The sequence below is a fragment of the Triticum dicoccoides genome, chromosome 4B (genome assembly GCF_002162155.2).
Source record: "Triticum dicoccoides isolate Atlit2015 ecotype Zavitan chromosome 4B, WEW_v2.0, whole genome shotgun sequence".
Lineage (NCBI taxonomy): Eukaryota > Viridiplantae > Streptophyta > Magnoliopsida > Poales > Poaceae > Triticum > Triticum dicoccoides.
Genome location: NC_041387.1, coordinates 463,257,098 through 463,280,733, shown reverse-complemented (window position 1 = coordinate 463,280,733; position 23,636 = coordinate 463,257,098).

Below are 23,636 nucleotides of genomic sequence, written 5' to 3'. Positions count from 1 at the left end.
ACGTATCTATAATTTATGAAGCATTCATGCTATTTTATTATCTGTTTTGAATGATTACGGGCTTTATTATACACTTTTATATTACTTTTAGGACTAACCTATTAACCGGAGGCCCAGCCCATATTGCTGTTTTATTGCCTATTTCAGGGTTTCGAAGAAAAGGAATATCAAACAGAGTCCAAACGGAATGAAACCTTCGGGAGTGTGATTTTTGGAACGAACGTGATCTGGGAGACATGGAGTACAAGCCAGGGAAGCTTCGAGGAGGCCAGGAGATAGGAGGGCGCACCCCCTGTCTCGTGGACCCCTCGAGGCTCCCCCGACCGACTTCTTTCGCCTATATATTCCCATGTACCCTAATAACATCGAAGGAGAAGATAGATCGGGAGTTCCTCCGTCGCAAGCCTCTGCAGCCACCAAAAACCTCTCAGGAGCCCATTCTGGCACCCTGCCGGAGGGGGGGTCCCTCACCGGTGGCCATCTTCATCATGCCGGCGTTCTCCATGACGAGAAGGGAGTAGTTCACCCTCGGGGCTGAGGGTATGTACAAGTAGCTATGTGTTTGATTTCTCTCTCTCTCGTGTTCTCTCTATGGCACGATATTGATGTATCGCGAGCTTTGTTATTATAGTTGGATCTTATGATGGTTCTCTCCCCTCTACTCTCTTGTGATGAATTGAGTTTTCCCTTGGAAGTTATCTTTTCGGATTGAGTCTTTAAGGATTTGAGAACACTTGATGTATGTCTTGCCGTGCTTATCTATGGTGACAAATTGGATATCACGATATCCACTTGATGTATGTTTTGGTGATCAACTTGCGGGTTCCGCCCATGAACCTATGCATAGGGGTTGGCACACGTCTTCGTCTTGACTCTCTAGTAGAAACTTTGGGGCACTCTTTGAAGTACTTTGTGTTGGTTGAATAGATGAATCTGAGATTGTGTGATGCATATCGTATAATCATGCCCACAGATACTTGAGGTGACAATGGAGTATCTAGGTGACATTAGGGTTTTGGTTGATTTGTGTCTTAAGGTGTTATTCTAGTATGAACTCTATGATAGATTGAATGGAAAGAATAGCTTCATGTTATTTTACTACGGACTCTTGAGTAGATAGAACAGAAAGAATAACTTCGAGGTGGTTTTGTACCCTACCATAATCTCTTCGTTTGTTCTCCGCTATTAGTGGCTTTGGAGTGACTCTTTGTTGCATGTTGAGGGATTGTTATATGATCTATCTATGTTATTATTGTTGAGAGAACTTGCACTAGTGAAAGTATGAACCCTATGCCTTGTTTCCTACCATTGCAATACCGTTTATGCTCACTTTTATCATTAGTTACCTTGCTGTTCTTATATTTTCATATTAAAAAAACCTATATCTACCATCCATATTGCACTTGTATCACCATCTCTTCGCCGAACTAGTGCACCTATACAATTTACCATTGTATTGGGTGTGTTGGGGACACAAGAGACTCTTTGTTATTTGGTTGCAAGGTTGCTTGAGAGAGACCATCTTCATCCTACGCCTCCCACGGATTGATAAACCTTAGGTCATCCACTTGAGGGAAATTTGCTACTATCCTACAAACCTCTTCACTTGGATGCCCAATAACGTCTACAAGAAGAAGGTTGTGTAGTAGACATTAGTGCATAGATTGGAGACTTGCTTGTGCCTCCTACTGGATTGATTCCTAGGTTCTCAACTGAGGGAAATACTTATCTCTACTTTGCTGCATCACCCTTTCCTCTTCAAGGGAAAAGTGAATGCAAGCTTAAGAAGTAGCAAGGGCATGTGAGGCTCCCATATTGGATCAAGAGCCTTGGTTGGAAAAGATTTCTGGTAGGGTTTCTACTGGCCCACATCCCTCCAGGATGCAACTAAGCTAGTCACCAGATGTGAGGCCTGGCAGTTCCACTCCAAGAACATCCATCACCAGCTCAAGCTCTCTAGACGATCCCTTTATCCTGGCCATTTTCAGTCTGGGGCTCGATATCTTGGGCCCCATCCCCCATGCTACCGGGGGCTTTGCATTCTTGAACGTTGCAATTGACAAGTTTAGAAAGTGGCCGGAAGTAGAGCTAGTGAGGAACATGATCGCACAATCAGCTATCAAGTTCTTGAAAGGATTGGATTGCCGTTTCGGAGTGCCTGCCAGAGTGATCACCAATAATGGCACCTAATTCACAAGTCGCGCCTTCATGCAATATATCCAAAGCCTTGGGAGCAAGGTCTCCTTTGCCTCTGTTGCTCATCCTCGGAGGAATGGGCAAGCTGAAGTGTTGCATGGACTCAAGACAAGAACATTTCATAAGTTGTAGAAGTGCGGTAGACGCTAGATCAACGAGCTACTGGTGGTTCTTTGGTACCTCAGAACAACACCAAATTGAGCTACCGGGAAGGCTCCCTTCTCCCTTGTCTATGTGGCAGAAGCAGTGCTCCCCACGGAACACATATACGGGTCACCGCGAGTACTTGCCTACGATGAAGTAGTGCAGGAGCAGCTAAGGCATGACGATGCTGTGCTCCTTGAGGAAGATCGTCTCCGGGCTGATGTGTGTGCTGCACACTACTAGCAAGCCTTGTGCCGCAGGTTCACGCCCGGAGCTTTGAGTAAGGCAACATTTTCCTTTGGCGCGTTTAGGCCGCCAAGGGTTCCAACAAGTTGACACCAAAGTGGGAAGGCCCTTACCGGGTAGTACAAGTCACCAGACCTGGCGCAGTCCGTCTGGAGACCGAAGATGGCATTAAGGTGCAAAACTCATGGAATATTGAGCATCTTCACAAGTTCTACCCGTAAGGCGTGGTCGCCAGGCCCTGCCCCGGCAACCACCTTTTGTACAAGCCTTACCAATGTGCATGTAACCCTTAGTACAATGCTAGGCGCAGACCCTGTGCAAAGACAATAAAACAAAGGACTGGCGCCCTAAAAACTTGCATGCATGTTTCATTTGAGCATATATATTTGCAAGGATTATAGTAGTGCTTAGCATGAGTTGATTAATCTTTTACAAAGAGATAGTATGCAGCTGGTTTTTTCCTGGTGCTTCTTTGGTTCATAACTTCCACCACAGGTGAACTTCCGAAAAGGAAAAGTGAAGGGCAGGCTAGCGCATTGACCCCTGACAGCCTATCACTACTGGAGACAACAAGAAGGACGACGGGTACATCTAATTTCACCCCACCATCCATCATGTATCTTTGTATGAAAAACTTGGGCATAGGAAAACCTCGTCGCTCCTATCTTCTGTGCTCCCATCTTTCTTGGTCCGAAGTCTTTTCGATCGAAAGTTGGTCGTAGTAACAGTTGAAGGAAGCAGACGAGGGGCCGGCTCCCATCCTTGCTTCTACCCCGCCAAGACTAGGTGTGGGGTCCTAGATTAGGGGGTCCTTGAGCATCCAGTCTACTGATGTGGGCCGGACTAATGTGCCATCAAGATACAAGACAGAAGATTATCTCTCGTGTCCGGTGGGGACTCTCACATGCGTGGATGGAAAGTATAGGTGTCCGGATATATTGTTCCTTTCTGTAAAACTGACTATGTACAAACCCTAAGCCCCTTCGGTGTCTATATAAATCGGAGGGTTAGATGGGAGGCAGGATCATAACATTGCTAGGCTAGCTATCTACGGTTAGCCGAATTGATCTCGTGGTAGATCAACTCTTGTAACCCCTATACCTTCGAATATAATCAAGAAGGAGTAGGGTTTTACCTCCATTAAGAGGGCCCGAACCTGGGTAAACACTGTGTCCCTTTTCCATTGTTACTATTGATCCTCAAATGCACAGCTTGGGCCCCCTACCCGAGATCTGCTGGCTTTGACACCGACATTGGTGCTTTCATTGAGAGCTCCGGTGTATCATCGACAGAAGGATCAATGGCTCACCTCTTTGTCAACAATGACGCTGCGTCCAGGGAGATTTTTTCTTCCTGGACAGGTTTTTGAATTTGGTGGCTTTGTGCTTCATGGCAAATTGATCAGATGCCTCGAGCAGGTTGATAGTTAGGCCCCCCAGCCACCAGATCAGGTTTGGAAACCTGAATTATGTTGCTGACATCTGAGGAGATCTACTCTTCGACGGTGTCGGTGTTCTAGGAACGGGGTACCCAGACTTGCCTGCCTGCGGCCTGTGGCGTGGCTCAAGGAGTGGCCCAGTACGGTCCATCTTCATCAACACAAGCTCAAGACCCTCGCGAGGGGCCAAGCCTCGAGGGGCGGACGACGGGAAGCTTCCTCAGGCACGACCTCGTCAGGATGGCTCGCGAGGAGGCGGAGAGATCAAGGCGGGGTACCTCATGAGGTGCCCATGATGCAAGCCATGACGACCAAAGCCAGGCGAGCGCCAGGCGGGAGCCAGCCTGCACAGAGTCCTTGTTTCCTCTTCGGTACAAAGGGAGCAAGCGCAGACAAGAGTATCAAGCAAAGGCAACCATTTCGGTGCAACAAGACCAAGACAAGCAGAACGGCAGGATGGAGGTCATCGTGGAGCCCAAGCCGGCGTCACCATCAGAGTCTTTGGCAGGCGAGGACCGACTTTAGTCAGGATAAGTGTACTAGATGTTCCCCTTCAAAATGGCCAATTGTTGGCGCCCTTCCCGCTCAATATTTGGGAAGAGGACCAGGGCCTTGCTCTATAAATAGCACTAGCCACTCTCAAGGCAAGGGCAATTGGAACTTGAGCCAACACCACCACCACCACCACCACCACAAGAACTCCTCCCCTCGCGAGGCAGTTCTTCCTTGTATTGTTCATCATCAGCCCGTGAGGCAATCCACCACAACACAAACTAGAGTAGGGTATTACACCACAATGGTGGCCCGAACTAGTATAAACCTTGTGTCCCTTGTGTTGTTCTTCGTGTAGCTTAGATCTTTGCGAGGCGACGAGACGTAGGTAGGCATGAGGTGTGATCTCCACGTGCACCCCAGAGTTCGAACCTAGAGGGTCTGTCGGAACCCGAAATCCGCCATTTGGCGCGCCAGGTAGGGGTGCACTGGAATCCTCCTTCCGCCGCCTGTTTTTCGCCGCCCCTCGCATTCATGTTAGACGCTCGTCAAGCCCGCGCTGAGCGTCGGGCCGCTCTCGCCACTCACGTCGCCCAGACGGCCCCCGTCGGCGGGTGCCGCCGCCGTTCCCTGTCACCTGCCGTCAACGCTGCCACTGGCCCGACGGGGAACGAGCAGCAGGCATCGTCTCTGCATCCTTCGTGCGGCGAGAAGGCCGCACCGCCACCCCATCGCTGACTCCAGCCGGTTCCTCGTCCCACACCCGTCGCACTCCTGCGGACGCGCACGCCATGCTGCTCCTAGCGCAGGAACTCCTGCACTACCATCCCGTCGATGACCTCTACGATGAGTGGCTCACCCGCATCACCGAGCTCGTTAGCGCTGCTGGGGGCTCCCCTGCACCATCCCTCTCGCTGCATCGCGCCCCGCCTTGCGCGGGCGATGAAGCTCCGGGGCGCCTCAGCCGCCTCCTCCTCAAGAAGGCGCCTTGGCCCCAAGGCGCGTGGCCCTTGGACGGAACCCACTCCGTCCGGCACCAGCACAACAAGAGAAGAGCTGCCAAGAGATCCCTTGTCCCCAAGAAGCTGCCCGGGTGCTCCCCGCACCGGCCCGTCACGACCGCGCTCCTGTTCCAGCGCGCCAAGACCCCGCGCTGCTCCTGGCGGCAGTGCACGGAGACTTCCAAGATCAAGCCATCCATCACCAAAGGCCTCCCGTGGCCACTGCAGGCTGCCGTGCCTTTACCGCCGAGCTGTGCAGCGTGGCCTGGTCGGGCAAGTTCAAGCCAGATCTGCCCCCATGCTACGATGGCACGACCGACCCTGCAGAGTTCCTCCAGCTCTATGAGCTAGGCATTAAAGCCGCCAACGGGGACGAGAAGGTCATGGCGAACTGGTGTCCCATGGCGCTCAAGGACGGTGCCCGCACCTGGCTCCTGAACCTGGCTCCTGGCACGATTTCCTCCTGGGACGAGATGCGCACCCGATTCATCGCCAACTTCCAAGGCACCCGCGACCGGCCCCCGGCCATGAGTGACTTGCGCCGCATCAAGCAGCAGCCAGGAGAGACCCTGCAAAAGTTCATCCAGCATTTCACCAACGCTCGGCTTAAGATCCCCAAGGTGTCTGAGGAGGCCATCATCTCAGTCTTCTCCGACGGTGTGCGTGACATCAAGATGAAAGAAGAGCTTGCGATCCATGAAGACCTATGCACCTCCCTGGAGCTGTTCAACTTGGCGACCAAGTGCGCTAGGGCTGAGGAAGGACGCCTTTCCCTCCTCGAGCTGCCGACTGCCGACCCAGAAGAGAAGAAGCCCAAGGTCAAGGACGTGAAGCGCAAGGGGGCTACCGTGCTTGCAGCAGAGTCGGACACCAAGCGAGGAAGGGATCAGCATGAGTCATCCAAGGGCAGCCCGTACTGCGTGTACCACGACCTCCACACCCACAACACCAACGAATGTCAAGAGCTCAGGGTCGTGCGGGACGTGCGTGCCGGCTGACGCCCCGAGCGCAACGACCGGGGCTATGGCCGAGGAGGAGGAAGATGTGGAGGACGATGGGAAGACCGTGGCCCTCGCCAAGGGTGGCGCGACCGACCTCGCGAGGACCGCTGGCAGGACCAGCCTCGCGAGGGAGGCTGGAGGGATCAGCCTCGCGAGGATCGCCCACAAGGCAATGCGGGCCTCCCTCCTCTGCCACCACAGCCAAGGAGAAATGAAGACCATCATCAGGACGAGGGGGCTGGGGGCTTCCAGGAGCCGCGCGCACTCGCTTGCATCCTAGGCGGAGCTCAAGCCACAGCCTCTCAGTGCATCTTCAAGCAGTTTGCTCACGAAGTGAATGCAGTCCTTCCCAAACTCGAGCCCACACGCCCCCTCAGGTGGTCAGCGTGCGCCATCATGTTCAGCTCAACGGATTAGCTCAAGCGCGCAGCCACAGCCGGAGTCCTCCTGATGCTTTGTTCCCCAATCATCAGCAATGTGCAAGTCACCAGGACCCTCATCAATGGCGGAGCAGGGCTCAATGTCCTGTCCATCGAGACATTCAACAATCTCCAAGTGTGCAGGACCTTGAGAAGAGGTGTCTAGAGGGGGGGGTGATTAGACACTAAGTACCAAAGTTGCAGTTTTTAAATTTCCTTAAGTTTAAGTGGAGTTTAGGCACAAGTTTAACATTCACAACACATATCAAGCAAGCATGCAAAGAGTATATGAGCAGCGGAAAGTAAAGCATGCAACCTGCAAGAATTTAAAGGGAAGGGTTTTGGAGGATTCAAACGCAATTGGAGACACGGATGTTTTTGGCGTGGTTCCGATAGGTGGTGCTATTGTACATCCACATTGATGGAGACTTCAACCCACGAAGGGTAACGGTTGCGCGAGTCCACGGAGGGCTCCACCCGCGAAGGGTCCACGAAGAAGCAACCTTGTCTATCCCACCATGGCCGTCGGCCACGAAGGACTTGTTGGAAATATGCCCTAGAGGCAATAATAAATGGATTATTAGTATATTTCCTTGTTCATGGTAATTGTCTTTTATTCATGCTATAATTCTATTATCCGGAAATCGTAATACATGTGTGAATACATAGACCACAATACGTCCCTAGTAAGCCTCTAGTTGACTAGCTCGTTGGTCAACAAATAGTCATGGTTTCCTGACTATGGACATTAGATGTCATTGACAACGGGATCACGTCATTAGGAGAATGACGTGATGGACAAGACCCAATCCTAAGCATAGCACAAGATCGTGTGGTTCGTTTTGCTAGAGTTTTTCCAATGTCAAGTATCTCTTCCTTAGACCATGAGATCGTGTAACTCCCGGATACCGTAGGAGTGCTTTGGGTGTACCAAACGTCACAACGTAACTGGGTGACTATAAAGGTGCACTACAGGTATCTCCGAAAGTGTCTGTTGGGTTGACACGGATCGAGACTGGGATTTGTCACTCCGTATGACGGAGAGGTATCACTGGGCCCACTCGGTAGTGCATCATCATAATGAGCTCAAAGTGACCAAGTGTCTGGTCACGGGATCATGCATTACGGTACGAGTAAAGTGACTTGCCGGTAATGAGACTGAACGAGGTATTGGGATACCGATGATCGAGTCTCGGGCAAGTAACATACCGTCTGACAAAGGGAATTGCATACGGGGTTGATTGAATCCTCGACATAGTGGTTCATCCGATGATATCATCGAGGAGCATGTGGGAGCCAACATGGGTATCCAGACCCCGCTGTTGGTTATTGACCGGAGAGCCGTCTCGGTCATGTCTGCGTGTCTCCCGAACCCGTAGGGTCTACACACTTAAGGTTCGGTGACGCTAGGGTTATAAGGAAGACTTGTATGTGATTACCGAATGTTGTTCGGAGTCCCGGATGAGATCCCGAACGTCAGGAGGAGTTCCGAAAGGGTCCGGAGGTAAAGATTTATATATGGGAAGTTGTCATGCGGACACCGGAAAGTTTCGGGGGCATATCGGTATTGTACCTGGGCCACCGGAAGGGTTCCGGGTGTCCACCGGGAGGGGCCACCCCTCTTGGTGGGCTACATGGGCCATGTGGGGCAGGGCACCAGCCCCTGGAGGGCTGGGCTCCCCCCCCCTTGGGCCCATGCGCCTAGGGTTGGGGGGAACCCTAGTGGGGGCGCACCCCCCTTGCTTGGGGGGCAAGCCCCCCTCCCTGGCCGACGCCCCCCCCCTCTAGATCTCATCTAGAGGGGGCCGGCCCCCCTTCCCCCTTCCCCTATAAATAGAGGGGCGAGGGGAGGGCTGAACACCTGATCCAAGGCATAGCCCCTCCCCTCCCCAACACCTCTCCTCCTCTGTTGTGTGCTTGGCGAAGCCCTGTCGGAGTACTGCCTCTCCACCATCATCACGCCGTCGTGCTGCTGCTGGAGCCTTCTTCCTCAACCTCTCATTTCCCCTTGCTGGATCAAGAAGGAGGAGACGTCATCCGTACCGTACGTGTGTTGAACGCAGAGGTACTGTCCGTTCAGCACTTGGTCATCAGTGATTTGAATCACGGCGAGTACGACTCCATCATCCCCGTTCTTTTGAACGCTTCCGCTCGCGATCTACAAAGTGGTATGTAGATGCATCTCCCTTGACTCGTTGCTTAGATGAACTCATAGATGGATCTTGGTGAAACCGTAGGAATTTTTTTTAATTTTCTGCAATGTTCCCCGACAGTGGCATCATGAGCTAGGTCTATGCGTAGTTCTCTATTGCACGAGTAGAACACAATTTTGTTGTGGGCGTAGATCTTGTCAACTTGCTTGCCGCTACTAGTCTTATCTTGCTTCAGCGGTATTGTGGGATGAAGCGGCCCGGACCAACCTTACACGTACGCTTACATGAGACCGGTTCCACCGACTGACATGCACTAGTTGCATAAGGTGGCTGGCGGGTGTCTGTCTCTCCCACTTTAGTTGGAGCGGATTCGATGAAAAGGGTCCTTATGAAGGGTAAATAGAAGTTGACAAAATCGCGTTGTGGTTATTCGTAGGTAAGAAAACGTTCTTGCTAGAACCCAATTGCAGCCACGTAAAAGATGCAACAACAATTAGAGGACGTCTAACTTGTTTTTGCAGCAATTGTCATGTGATGTGATATGGCCAGAAGTTGTGATGAATGATGAATGATATATTGTGATGTATGAGATCATGTTCTTGTAATAGGAATCACGACTTGCATGTCAATGAGTATGACAACCGGCAGGAGCCACAGGAGTTGTCTTTATTTTTTCTATGACCTGCGTGTCATTGAAGAACGCCATGTAAATTACTTTACTTTATTGCTAAACGCGTTAGCCATAGAAGTAGAAGTAGTCGTTGGCGTGACAACTTCATGAAGACACAATGATGGAGATCATGATGATGGAGATCATGCTGTCATACCAGTGACGAAGATGATCATGAAGCCCCGAAGATGGAGATCAAAGGAGCTATATGATATTGGCCATATCATGTCACTACTATATAATTGCATGTGATGTTTATTATGTTTTATGCATCTTGTTTACTTAGAACGGCAGTAGTAAATAAGATGATCCCTTATAATAATTTCAAGAAAGTGTTCCCCCTAACTGTGCACCGTTGCTAAAGTTCGTCGTTTCGAAGCACCACGTGATGATCGGGTGTGATAGATCCTTACGTTCACATACAACGGCTGTAAGATAGATTTACACATGCAGAACACTTAGGGTTAACTTGACGAGCCTAGCATGTACAGACATGGCCTCGGAACACAGAGACCGAAAGGTCGAACACGAGTCGTATGGAAGATACGATCAACATGGAGATGTTTACCGATGATGACTAGTCCGTCTCACGTGATGATCGGACATGACCTAGTCGACTCGGATCGTGTAACACTTAGATGACTAGAGGGATGTCTAATCTGAGTGGGAGTTCATTACAATAATTTGATTAGATGAACTTAATTATCATGAACTTAGTCTAAAACCTTTGCAAATATGTCTTGTAGATCAAATGGCCGCCGCTCATGTCAACATGAACTTCAACGCGTTCCTAGAGAAAACCAAGCTGAAATATGATGGCAACAACTATACGGACTGGGTCCGGAACCTGAGGATCATCCTCATAGCTGACAAGAAACAATATGTCCTAGAAGGACCGCTAGGTGACGCTCCCGTCCCAGAGAACCAAGACGTTATGAACGCTTGGCAGTCTCGCGCTGATGATTACTCCCTCGTTCAGTGCGGCATGCTTTACAACTTAGAACCGGGGCTCCAAAAGCATTTTGAGCAACACGGAGTATATGAGATGTTCGAGGAGCTGAAACTAGTTTTCCAAGCTCATGCCCGGGTCGAGAGATATGAAGTCTCCGACAAGTTCTATAGTTGTAAGATGGATGAAAATAGTTCTGTCAGTGAGCATATACTCAAAATGTCTGGGTTGCACAACCGCCTGTCCCAGCTGGACATTAACCTCCCGGATGAGGCGGTCATTGACAGAATCCTTCAGTCGCTCCCACCAAGCTACAAGAGCTTTGTGATGAACTACAATATGCAGGGGATGGTGAAGACCATTCCTGAAGTATTTTCAATACTGAAGTCAGCAGAGGTTGAAATCAAGAAAGAACATCAAGTGTTGATGGTCAATAAGACCACTAAGTTCAAGAAGGGCATGGCAAGAAGAACTTCAAGAAGGACGGCAAGGATGTTGCCGCGCCCGGTAAGCCAGTTACCGGGAAGAAGTCAAAGAATGGACCCAAGCCTGAGACTGAGTGCTTTTATTGCAAGGGGAAGGGTCACTGGAAGCGGAATTGCCCCAAATACTTAGCAGATAAGAAGGCCGGCAACACTAAAGGTATATTTGATATACATGTAATTGATGTGTGCCTTACCAGTACTCGTAGTAACTCCTGGGTATTTGATACCGGTGCCGTTGCTCACATTTGTAACTCACAGCAGGAGCTGCGGAATAAGCGGAGACTGGCGAAGGACGAGGTGACGATGCGCGTCGGGAATGGTTCCAAGGTCGATGTGATCGCCGTAGGCACGCTACCTCTACATTTACCTACGGGATTAGTTTTAAACCTCAATAATTGTTATTTAGTGCCAAGTTTGAGCATGAACATTGTATCTGGATCTCATTTGATACGAGATGGCTACTCATTTAAATCCGAGAATAATGGTTGTTCTATTTATATGAGAGATATGTTTTATGGTCATGCCCCGATGGTCAATGGTTTATTCTTAATGAATCTCGAACGTAATGTTACACATATTCATAGTGTGAATACCAAAAGATGTAAAGTTGATAACGATAGTCCCACATACTTGTGGCACTGCCGCCTTGGTCACATTGGTGTCAAGCGCATGAAGAAGCTCCATGCTGATGGACTTTTAGAGTCTCTCGATTATGAATCATTTGACACATGCGAACCATGCCTCATGGGTAAAATGACCAAGACTCCGTTCTCCGGAACAATGGAGCGAGCAACCAACTTGTTGGAAATCATACATACCGATGTGTGCGATCCAATGAGCGTTGAGGCTCGCGGAGGATATCATTATGTTCTCACTCTCACTGATGACTTGAGTAGATAAGGGTATGTCTACTTGATGAAACACAAGTCTGAGACCTTTGAAAAGTTCAAGGAATTTCAGAATGAAGTAGAGAATCAACGTGACCGAAAGATAAAGTTCTTACGATCGGATCGTGGAGGAGAATATTTAAGTCACGAATTTGGTACACACTTAAGAAAATGTGGAATCGTTTCACAACTCACGCCGCCTGGAACACCTCAGCGTAACAGTGTGTCCGAACGTCGTAATCGCACTCTATTGGATATGGTGCGATCTATGATGTCTCTTACCGATTTACCGCTATCATTTTGGGGATATGCTATAGAGACAGCTACATTCACTTTAAATAGGGCACCGTCTAAATCCATTGAGACGACACCGTATGAATTATGGTTTGGGAAGAAACCTAAGTTGTCGTTTCTAAAAGTTTGGGGATGCGATGCTTATGTCAAGAAACTTCAACCTGAAAAGCTCGAACCCAAGTCGGAAAAATGCGTCTTCATAGGATACCCTAAGGAAACCATTGGGTATACCTTCTACTTAAGATCCAAGGGCAAGATCTTTGTTGCCAAGAACGGATCCTTTCTGGAAAAAGAGTTTCTCTCGAAAGGAGTAAGTGGGAGGAAAGTAGAACTCGATGAAGTACTACCTCTTGAACGGGATAGTAGTGCAGCTCAGGAAAATGTTGCTGTGATGCCTACACCAACTAAAGAGGAATAATGATGATGATCAAGGTACTTCGGATCAAGTTGCTACTGAACTTCGTAGGTCCACAAGGACACGTTCCGCACCAGAGTGGTACGGCAACCCTGTCCTGGAAATCATGTTGTTGGACAACGGTGAACCTTCGAACTATGAAGAAGCAATGGCGGGCCCAGATTCCAACAAATGGCTAGAGGCCATGAAATCCGAGATAGAATCCATGTATGAAAACAAAGTATGGACTTTGACTGACTTGCCCGATGATCGGCGAGCGATAGAAAACAAATGGATCTTTAAGAAGAAGACGGAAGCGGATGGAAATGTCACCATCTATAATGCTCGACTTGTCGCTAAGGGTTATCGGCAAGTTCAAGGGATTGACTACGATGAGACTTTCTCTCCCGTAGTGAAGCTTAAGTCCGTCTGAATCATGTTAGCAATTGCCGCATACTATGATTATGAGATATGGCAGATGGACGTCAAAACGGCATTCCTTAACGGGCATCTTAAGGAAGAACTGTATATGATGCAGCCAGAGGGTTTTGTCGATCCTAAGAATGCTAACAAAGTATGCAAGCTCCAGCGATCCATTTATGGGCTGGTGCAAGCATCTCGGAGTTGGAACATTCGCTTTGATGAGATGATCAAAGCGTTTGGGTTTATGCAGACTTATGGAGAAGCCTGCGTTTACAAGAAAGTGAGTGGGAGCTCTGTAGCATTTCTCATATTATATGTAGATGACATACTTTTGATGGGAAATGATATAGAATTCTTGGACAGCATTAAGGCCTACTTGAATAAGTGTTTTTCAATGAAGGACCTTGGAGAAGCTGCTTACATATTAGGCATCAAGATCTATAGGGATAGATCGAGACGCCTCATAGGTCTTTCACAAAGCACATACCTTGATAAGATTTTGAAGAAGTTCAAAATGGATCAGTCCAAGAAAGGGTTCTTGCCTGTACTACAAGGTGTGAGATTGAGCTCGGCTCAATGCCCGACCACGGCAAAAGATAAAGAAGAGATGAGCGTCATCCCCTATGCCTCAGCCATAGGATCTATTATGTATGCCATGTTGTGTACGAGACCTGATGTAAACCTTGCCGCAAGTTTGGTAGGAAGGTACCAAAGTAATCCCGGCAAGGAACACTGGACAGCGGTCAAGAATATCCTGAAGTACCTGAAAAGTACAAAGGACATGTTTCTCGTTTATGGAGGTGACGAAGACCTCGTCGTAAAGGGTTGCGTCGACGCTAGCTTCGACACAGATCTGGATGACTCTAAGTCACAAACCAGATACGTGTATATGTTCAATGGTGGAGCAGTAAGCTGGTGCAGCTGCAAGCAGAGCGTCGTGGCAGGATCTACATGTGAAGCGGAGTACATGGCAGCCTCGGAGGCAGCGCATGAAGCAATTTGGGTGAAGGAGTTCATCACCGACCTAGGAGTCATACCCAATGCGTCGGGGCCAATCAAACTCTTCTGTGACAACACTGGAGCTATTGCCCTTGCCAAGGAGCCCAGGTTTCACAAGAAGACCAGGCACATCAAGCGTCGCTTCAACTCCATCCGTGAAAATGTTCAAGATGGAGACACAGATATTTGCAAAGTACATACGGATCTGAATATCGCAGATCCGTTGACTAAAGCTCTCTCGCGAGCAAAAAATGATCAACACCACAACTCTATGGGTGTTCGATTCATCACAATGTAACTAGATTATTGACTCTAGTGCAAGTGGGAGACTGTTGGAAATATGCCCTAGAGGCAATAATAAATGGAATATTATTATATTTCCTTGTTCATGATAATTGTCTTTTATTCATGCTATAATTGTATTATCCGGAAATCATAATACACGTGTAAATACATAGACCACAATACGTCCCTAGTAAGCCTCTAGTTGACTAGCTCGTTGGTCAACAGATAGTCATGGTTTCCTGACTATGGACATTAGATGTCATTGACAACGGGATCACGTCATTAGGAGAATGACGTGATGGACAAGATCCAATCCTAAGCATAGCACAAGATCGTGTGGTTCGTTTTGCTAGAGTTTTTCCAATGTCAAGTATCTCTTCCTTAGACCATGAGATCGTGTAACTCCCGGATACCGTAGGAGTGCTTTGGGTGTACCAAACGTGACAACGTAATTGGGTGACTATAAAGGTGCACTACAGGTATCTCCGAAAGTGTCTGTTGGGTTGACAAGGATCGAGACTGGGATTTGTCACTCCGTATGACGGAGAGGTATCACTGGGCCCACTCAGTAGTGCATCATCATAATGAGCTCAAAGTGACCAAGTGTCTGGTCACGGGATCATGCATTACGGTACGAGTAAAGTGACTTGCCGGTAACGAGACTGAACGAGGTATTGGGATACCGACGATTGAGTCTCGGGCAAGTAACATACCGTCTGACAAAGGGAATTGCATACGGGGTTGATTGAATCCTCGACATCGTGGTTCATCCGATGACATCATCGAGGAGCATGTGGGAGCCAACATGGGTATCCAGATCCCGCTGTTGGTTATTGACCGGAGAGCCGTCTCGATCATGTCTGCGTGTCTCCCGAACCCGTAGGGTCTACACACTTAAGGTTCGGTGACGCTAGGGTTATAAGGAAGACTTGTATGTGATTACCGAATGTTTTTCAGAGTCCCGGATGAGATCCCGGATGTCACGAGGAGTTCTGGAAGGGTCCGGAGGTAAAGATTTATATATGGGAATTTGTCATGCGGACACCGGAAAGTTTCGGGGGCATATCGGTATTGTACCGGGGGCCACCGGAAGGGTTTCGGGGGGTCCACCAGGAAGGGCCACCCCTCCTGGTGGGCCACATGGGCAGCGTGGGGCAGGGCACCAGCCCCTGGAGGGCTGGGCGCCCCCCCTTGGGCCCATGCACCTAGGGTTGGGGGGGGGGGAACCCTAGTGGGGGCGCACCCCCTTGCTTGGGGGGCAAGCCACCCTCCCTGGCCGCCGTCCGCCCCCTCTAGATCTCATCTAGAGGGGGCCGGCCCCCCTTCCCCCTTCCCCTATAAATTGAGGGGCGAGGGGAGGGCTGAACACCTGATCCAAGGCGCAGCCCCTCCCCTCCCCAACACCTCTCCTCCTCCGTTGTGTGCTTGGCGAAGCCCTGTCGGAGTACTGCCTTTGCACCATCATCACGTCGTCGTGCTGCTGCTGGAGCTTTCTTCCTCAACCTCTCCTTTCCCCTTGCTGGATCAAGAAGGAGGAGACGTTGTCCATACCGTACGTGTGTTGAACGCAGAGGTGCTGTCCGTTCAGCACTTGGTCATCGGTGATTTGAATCACGGCGAGTACGACTCCATCATCCCCGTTCTTTTGAACGCTTCCGCTCGCGATCTACAAAGTGGTATGTAGATGCATCTCCCTTCACTCGTTGCTTAGATGAACTCATAGATGGATCTCGGTGAAACCGTAGGAAATTTTTTTAATTTTCTGCAACGTTCCCCAACAGGACTTGCCTCACTAGCGGTAGATCTTCATGAAGTAGGCGATCTCCTTGCCCTTACAAACTCATTGGTTCAACTCCACAATCTTGTCGGAGGCTCCCAAGTGACACCTAGCCAATCTAGGAGACACCACTCTCCAAGAAGTAACAAATGGTGCGTTGATGATGAACTCCTTGCTCTTGTGCTTCAAATGATAGTCTCCCCAACACTCAACTCTCTCTCATAGGATTTGGATCTGGTGGAAAGAGGATTTGAGTGGAAAGCAACTTGGGGAAGGCTAGAGATCAAGATTCATATGGTAGGAATGGAATATCTTGGCCTCAACACATCAGTAGGTAGTTCTCTCTCAGAAATAGGATGCTGGAAGTGTAGGCTTGTTCTGATGGCTCTCTCCATGAATGAAGAGGAGGTGGAGGGGTATATATAGCTTCCACACGAAATCTAACCATTACACACAATTTACCAAACTCGGTGGGACCGATTCAACAGACTCAGTCGGACCGATTTAGTAAACCTAGTGACTGTTAGGATTTTCGGTGGGACCGAAATGCAACTCGGTAGGACCAATATGGTTAGGGTTAGGGCATAACATAATCTCGGTGAGACCGATTACACAAACTCGGTGGGACCGATTTTGGTAATTAGCTAACCAGAGAGTTGGTCAGGCAAACTCAGTGGGACCGATTACTCAAACTTGGTGGGACCGATTTTGATAATAAGTTAACCAGAGATTTTGCATTGTAATCTCGGTAGTACCGATTGCTCAAACTCGATGAGACCGATTTTGATAATGGACATACACAGAGAGATTACAATCCCATCTCAGTGAGACCGAGATCCCTAGCGGTGAGACCGATTTGCCTAGGGTTTGTGGCAGTGGCTAAGACATCCAAACTTGGTGGCGCCGGATAGAAAGAATCAGTGGGGCCGAGTTTGACTTTAGGTTGTACGACATATGTGTGGAAGTGGGAAAGTAGTTGAGGGTATTTGGAGCATATCACTAAGCACTTGAAGCAAGAGGCTCATTAAGCAACACCTCATCCCTCCTTGGTAGTATTGGCTTTTCCTATAGACTCAATGTGATCTTGGATCACTAAAATGTGAAATGAAGAGTCTTGAGCTTGAAGCTTGAGCCAATCCTTTGTCCTTAGCATCTTGAAGGAGTTCCCACATCCTTTAGTCCATGCCACTCCATTGTTGAACTTATTTGAAACATACTAGATAAAAGTGTTAGTCCAACAAGAGATATGTTGACATTAATTACCAAAACCACCTAGGGAGCACTTGTGCTTTCAATCTCCCCCTTTTTGGTAATTGATGACAACATACATCAAAGCTTTAGATAAAGATATAAAGATCAGCAAGTAAAGCTTTGGAAAGACATGTAACAAGCATAGGCTCCCCCTACATGTATGCAAACATGTGAATATGGAGTATAGAAGCATGTCAGAGAATAACCATGATAGAGCAGGCAATGTGTTACATTTATCTTGGCCGTATGCATCATAGCAAAGAATATTAAAGAAAATACCTTCATGCCCATGAGTCCTTCTTGCAAACAGTATGTACATCAGCAAGAATTCCTCATTCACATGATTGTGATGCATATACTTACCTTGTAGTCTTGAGTTGGCTTAGGATGGAATGGACCTATGAAAATAAGGTTAGGTAACACAGATGCACCTACTAGCCAGAGCAAACAAAGGAAACCACAGGAATACCAAGATTGGGATGACATGTAGAGAGTGAGTACTAAGTACTACATTGGATTAGACATGTCCCCAAGAGTAAATATATGCAATGAATTTGAATGATTTCTTTCCCTTAGATGTCTTGCTCCAACTGAATCTAGCATGGGATACTGGGAGAAGATAGGGAACAAAAAATCAGAGCTGAAAGATATAAATGAACAGAGCTAGTGCAAACTAATGCAAATAAGCACATATGAACATGTCTTTCCCCTCAAGAAGACATGTGGCATCTCTCCTCTTGAACACCAAGCATCTGGGATCCTTTAGAAATACTTTCTACTAGTATTCTCTCCCCCTGGAGATCTCTCTCTCCCCCTGAAGGATCTCTCTCTCCCTCTCTGATGTGATCTCTTTACGTGATAAGCTTTGATGTGATCTCTCTCTCCCCCTTTGACATAAATTTCCAAGAAGGGTTCTCTGGAATCTGTTGAATGGGTTTGATCCTTGAGTCGCAGTACACAGCATTTATAAAAATGTGATGCTTGTAGAGGACAAGATCCATTGAGTGGAGCTGGACCAGAAGAAACACAGAATAAGTGGCAACCTGTTTTTCCTGTGGTGAAATCGGTGGCAACGACTGGTATGCTTCGGTTGGACCGAAAGGATTCGGTTGGACCGAAAATAACAAAGCGGTGTAACCAAATTCATCGCAAATAAAACACTAGTCACCTCAGCTCACTAGACTAATAATATCTCACAAGGATTTGCAAGGTATTAACTTAATGATATGCAATAAATTTGATGGAGAAAATGCAGAGAAAACAGAAGGAAATCTAGATGAAGTTTTTTTTGAAAGGCGAAACAAATATGCATGAGACGAATGCAAAAACAAAGAAAAGAACATAAGAGAACTTCATCTAGAGATGGTCGGCGACAAATTCACCTATGTTAGAGTACATTGACTTAGGAGTCAAGTGAGATCACTTGATCATAGGTCATACTCATCGTTTAAGCTCAAAATGGGGTTGCCATTTTTCGTTTAAGCATCTTGATGTATTCACATCTTATCGAGTTACTTTAACTCATGTCTTGGAGTAAAGCTTCTCTAAGATGGAATAACATACCTTGGTTGGTGGTGTTGTCCATGTAGTTGAACTTGTGTGGGTTGCTCAAGGGTGATGTAGCTTATCAAGAATTTGGAGCACCACTTAGAATTTGAGTCTATCTACCTACATGGGTTAGTTCTTGCAAGGAAGAGCACTTGTGTAAAAAAAATGACAATCATGAAGCTCAACATAGAGTTTGTCAAAGGATATGTTTGAATGGTTTTTGTGCTTCCTTGTCTTCAACCACCATAGTGTAGAGACTTGGTGATGTAGAGATTGCTCAAGATATGAGTAGGTTACAATCTCATGGAATTTGATTCCACCAAGTACCTACATGGGTTAGATAACATGCAAGATCCAAATGTATCCAAGACATAGGATTTTCATCAGAAGAGAAATATCAAGGATTAGTCATAAGCTCATGTCTTGCATGTATCCAATGGAGTTTCTACTCCAAGTTTGAAGCATCAATTATGTTCACTTCTCCTCTTAACGTGCAAAACACTTTCTCATCAAGAGGTTTAGTGAATATATCCGCTAATTGCTTTTCGGTGCGAACATGCTTAAGATCAAGTCACCCTTAGCAACATGATCTCAAATGAAATGATGATGAACTTCAATATGCTTAGTTCGAGAATGTTGCGCAGGATTATGACCAATTTTGATAGCACTTACATTGTCACAAAGCAATGGAACATGTTTCACATATATCCCATAATCTTTAAGAGTTTGGGTCATCCAAAGTAATTGAGCACAACATGAAACAGCGACAATGTATTCTGCTTCTGCGGTAGATAAGGATACCGAGTTTTGTTTCTTGGAAGACCAAGACACAAGAGATCTACCAAGAAATTGACAAGTACCTGAAGTGGACTTTCTATCAACCTTGTCTCCGGCATAGTCCGAGTCGGAGTAGCCAACAAGATCGAAAGAGCCCCTCTTAGGATACCAAATGCCAAAATTTGGTGTATGGATTAAGTATCTCACTATCCTTTTCACGGCCTTAAGATGACATTCTTTAGGAGCAGCTTGATATCGTGGACACATGCACACACTTAGCATGATATCGGGACGTGAAGCACATAGATATAACAATGAACCAATCATAGAGCGATAAACCTTTTGATCAACCGGTTCATCATCTTTGGTCAAATCAAGATGTCCACTAGTAGGCATGGGTGTAGTCATACCTTTGCATTCTTGCATATTGAACTTGTTGAATAAGTCCTTGGTGTACTTTGTTTGAGAAACAAAAGTACCTTCCTTAGTATGCTTGATTTGCAAACCAAGAAAGAATTTGAGTTCACTCATCATAGACATCTCAAACTTTTCCGACATTAGCTTTCCAAACTTTTCACTAAAATGAGGGTTAGTTAAACCAAATATAATATCATCAACATAAATTTGGCACACAAAGAGTTCTCCATTAACCCTTTTAGTAAAAAGTGTTGAATCAAATTTCCCAATTTCAAAGCCTTTTTCAATAAGGAACTTGGTCAAGCATTTATACCACGCTCTAGGAGCTTGTTTAAGACCATAAAGAGCTTTATGAAGTTTGTAAACATGATTGGGTTTCTTAGGATTGACAAAGCCGGGAGGTTGCTTAACATAAACTTCCTCCTCTATTTCACCATTTAGAAAATCACTTTTAATGTCCATTTGGTACAAGGTGATATCATGATGATTAGCATAGGCAAGTAAGATGCGAATGGACTCAAGTCTAGCAACGGGGGCGTAGGTCTCACCATAGTCCATACCTTCGACTTGCATGTAGCCTTGGGCGACGGGACGTGCTTTGTTGCAAACTACTTGTCCATCTTAATCTTGCTTGTTGCGAAACACCCATTTGGTACCGATGATGTTGTGGTTGTTGTCGGGCTTCTCAACCAATGTCCAAACTTGGTTCCTCTCAAAGTTGTGTAGCTCTTCATGCATAGCATTTATCCAATCCGGATCTTCCAATGCTTCTTCGACCTTCATACGTTCAACTCTAGAGATGAAAGAACAGTTTTCACAAAAGTTAGCTAAACAATTTTTAGAGCGAGTGATTCTCCCGGTTTGAATGTCATTGTAGATTTGCTCGACGGGATGATCTTTAGCAATTCTTGCTCGAACTCGTGAAAGCTTTTGCTTGGGTCTTTGTTGAACATCTTCTTCATCTTGTTCTTCTTCTTGGCCTTCTTCATTGTTGGTGTTGTCATTCTCTTGTCGTGGTGGAGAAGGAGGTTGTTGACGTTCATCTTGATGCACTTCCTCGATTTCTTCATCTTGGTGTGTCCCACTTGTGGATGCTTCTGTATCAACTCTCGGTTCACCTTGTCGTGAAGTAGAAGCTTCCACTTGGATGGACGAGGTACTCTCCTTCACCTCCGTTGGACGGACCTTGCCAATAGACAAGTCTTGGATTGCTTCCGAAGGATCTTTGTCTCCTACATCAATCGGCAATTGCTCCACTTGCGAGCCGTTCGATTCATCAAACTTCACATCTACCGTCTCTTCAACCTTTTGGGTGAAATTGTTGTAGACACGGTAAGTGTGAGAGTTTGAGCCATAACCTAGTAGGAAACCTTCATGAGACTTAGGAGCAAATTTAGAACGACGATGCTTATCAAGAATGTAGCACTTTGAGCCGAATACTCGAAAGTATCCAACTTGGGGTTTGATACCGGTGAGGAGCTCGTATGCTGTCTTGCCAAGTAGCTTGTGAAGATACAAGCGATTTGTTGCATGACAAGCTGTCTCAACTGCTTCTGCCCAAAAGTGCTTCGGCGTCTTGTATTCATCAAGCATCGTTCTCGCCATTTCGATGAGCGTCCGGTTCTTCCTCTCAACAACTCCATTTTGTTGAGGTGTGTACGTAGCCGAGAACTCGTGAGAAATCCCTTCTTCATCAAGAAAGGTGTCCACATTTGCGTTCTTGAACTCCGTTCTGTTGTCACTGCGAACCTTCTTGATCTTCACTTCAAATTGATTTTGGGCCTTCCTAGCGAAGTTTTTGAAGATCTTTTGGACCTGTGATTTATCATCAAGAAAGAACACCCACGTAAATATGGAAAAATCATCAACTATAACTAGACCAAAAGAATTTCCACCGAGACTCTTGTAGGAGTTGGGACCAAAGAGATGCATATGAAGTAGCTCAAGTGGCCTCCTTATGGTCATAATGTTCTTCACGGGATGCCTTCCTCCAACCTGTTTACCTACTTGACAAGCACTGAAAAGTCTATCCTTATCAAATATGACATCATTAACTCCAAGGATATGATTCCCTTTAATAAGCTTGTCAAGGTTTCTCATGCCAACGTGACCTAGTCGTCTATGCCATAACCAACCTTTTGAGGATTTCGCAAAGAAGCAAGTTTTAGGTTGAGCCTTGTTAGTGAAATCAACAATGTAAAGATCACCTCTATGTATACCGGTAAAGACCATTTTATGATTGTCTCGACGAAACACTTGGCAATCTACTTCAGTAAATAGGACATTGAAACCGAAATCAGCAAGTCTAGATACTGAAAGTAGGTTGTAACCAAGAGATTCAACGAGCATAACATTTTGTATGGAGCTATCATGTGATATGGCCACCTTACCGAGGCCAACCACCTTACCCTTTGAGTTGTCACCGAAGGTGACATACTTTCGAGGACCATCGTTCTCAGCAAGCTCACGAAACATGTCTTTATCTCCAGTCATGTGATCGGTACCTCCACTATCAAGAACCCATTCCTTTCCTCCTGACATATATCCCCGAAGATTTGCCATAAGACCAAAATGTCTCATTGCATCATCAAGATCGAAGTCACTATCATCATCCTCATCATAGTATCCATGTTCAACATCATCATATGGTGGATCAAATCCTAGATAGGGTGATTCGTTAGAGTGAGTTTGACAGTGATCTTGTCTATGAATTTTTATAGATTCGGAAATAATATCACTAATAATTCCAACATCTCCTTTGGCACGCATAAGGTTTGTAAGTTCAAATAGACGATCACCAAACATAGGATCACTAGTATTCATTTTACTCAAAGCTATAGACTTATGGAGAATTTCATCAAGATTTTTCAAAGAATAATCTGGAAATCGTTCCTCAAGAAATTTCCATATAGTGTAGGCACACTTAAGAGTAGGCAAACATCCAATCAAGTTTCTAGGCAATCCCCTAATAATAAGTTCGGCAGTTCTAAGATTCCTAATCATGTCAATTGACTCATCATGGGTAGGATGCATAGGGTCAACATAAGGTGCACAAGGGCTAGCAATGTACTTGTTCAAATGATATTGATTGAAAATTACAAGCATCTCATTTTTCCACTCATGAAAATACTCTCCATCAAGAATAGGCACTCTATGTCTAAGACTCCCCAAAGTAGACTCATCCATCTTCCTCCAATGGTGATTAAACCAAGGCAATGGAGACCAATGCTCTGATACCACTTGTAGGACCTTGAGAAGAGGTGTCTAGAGGGGGCGGTGATTAGACACTAAGTACCAAAGTTGCAATTTTTAAATTTCCTTAAGTTTAAGTGGAGTTTAGGCACAAGTTTAACATTCACAACACATATCAAGCAAGCATGCAAAGAGTAT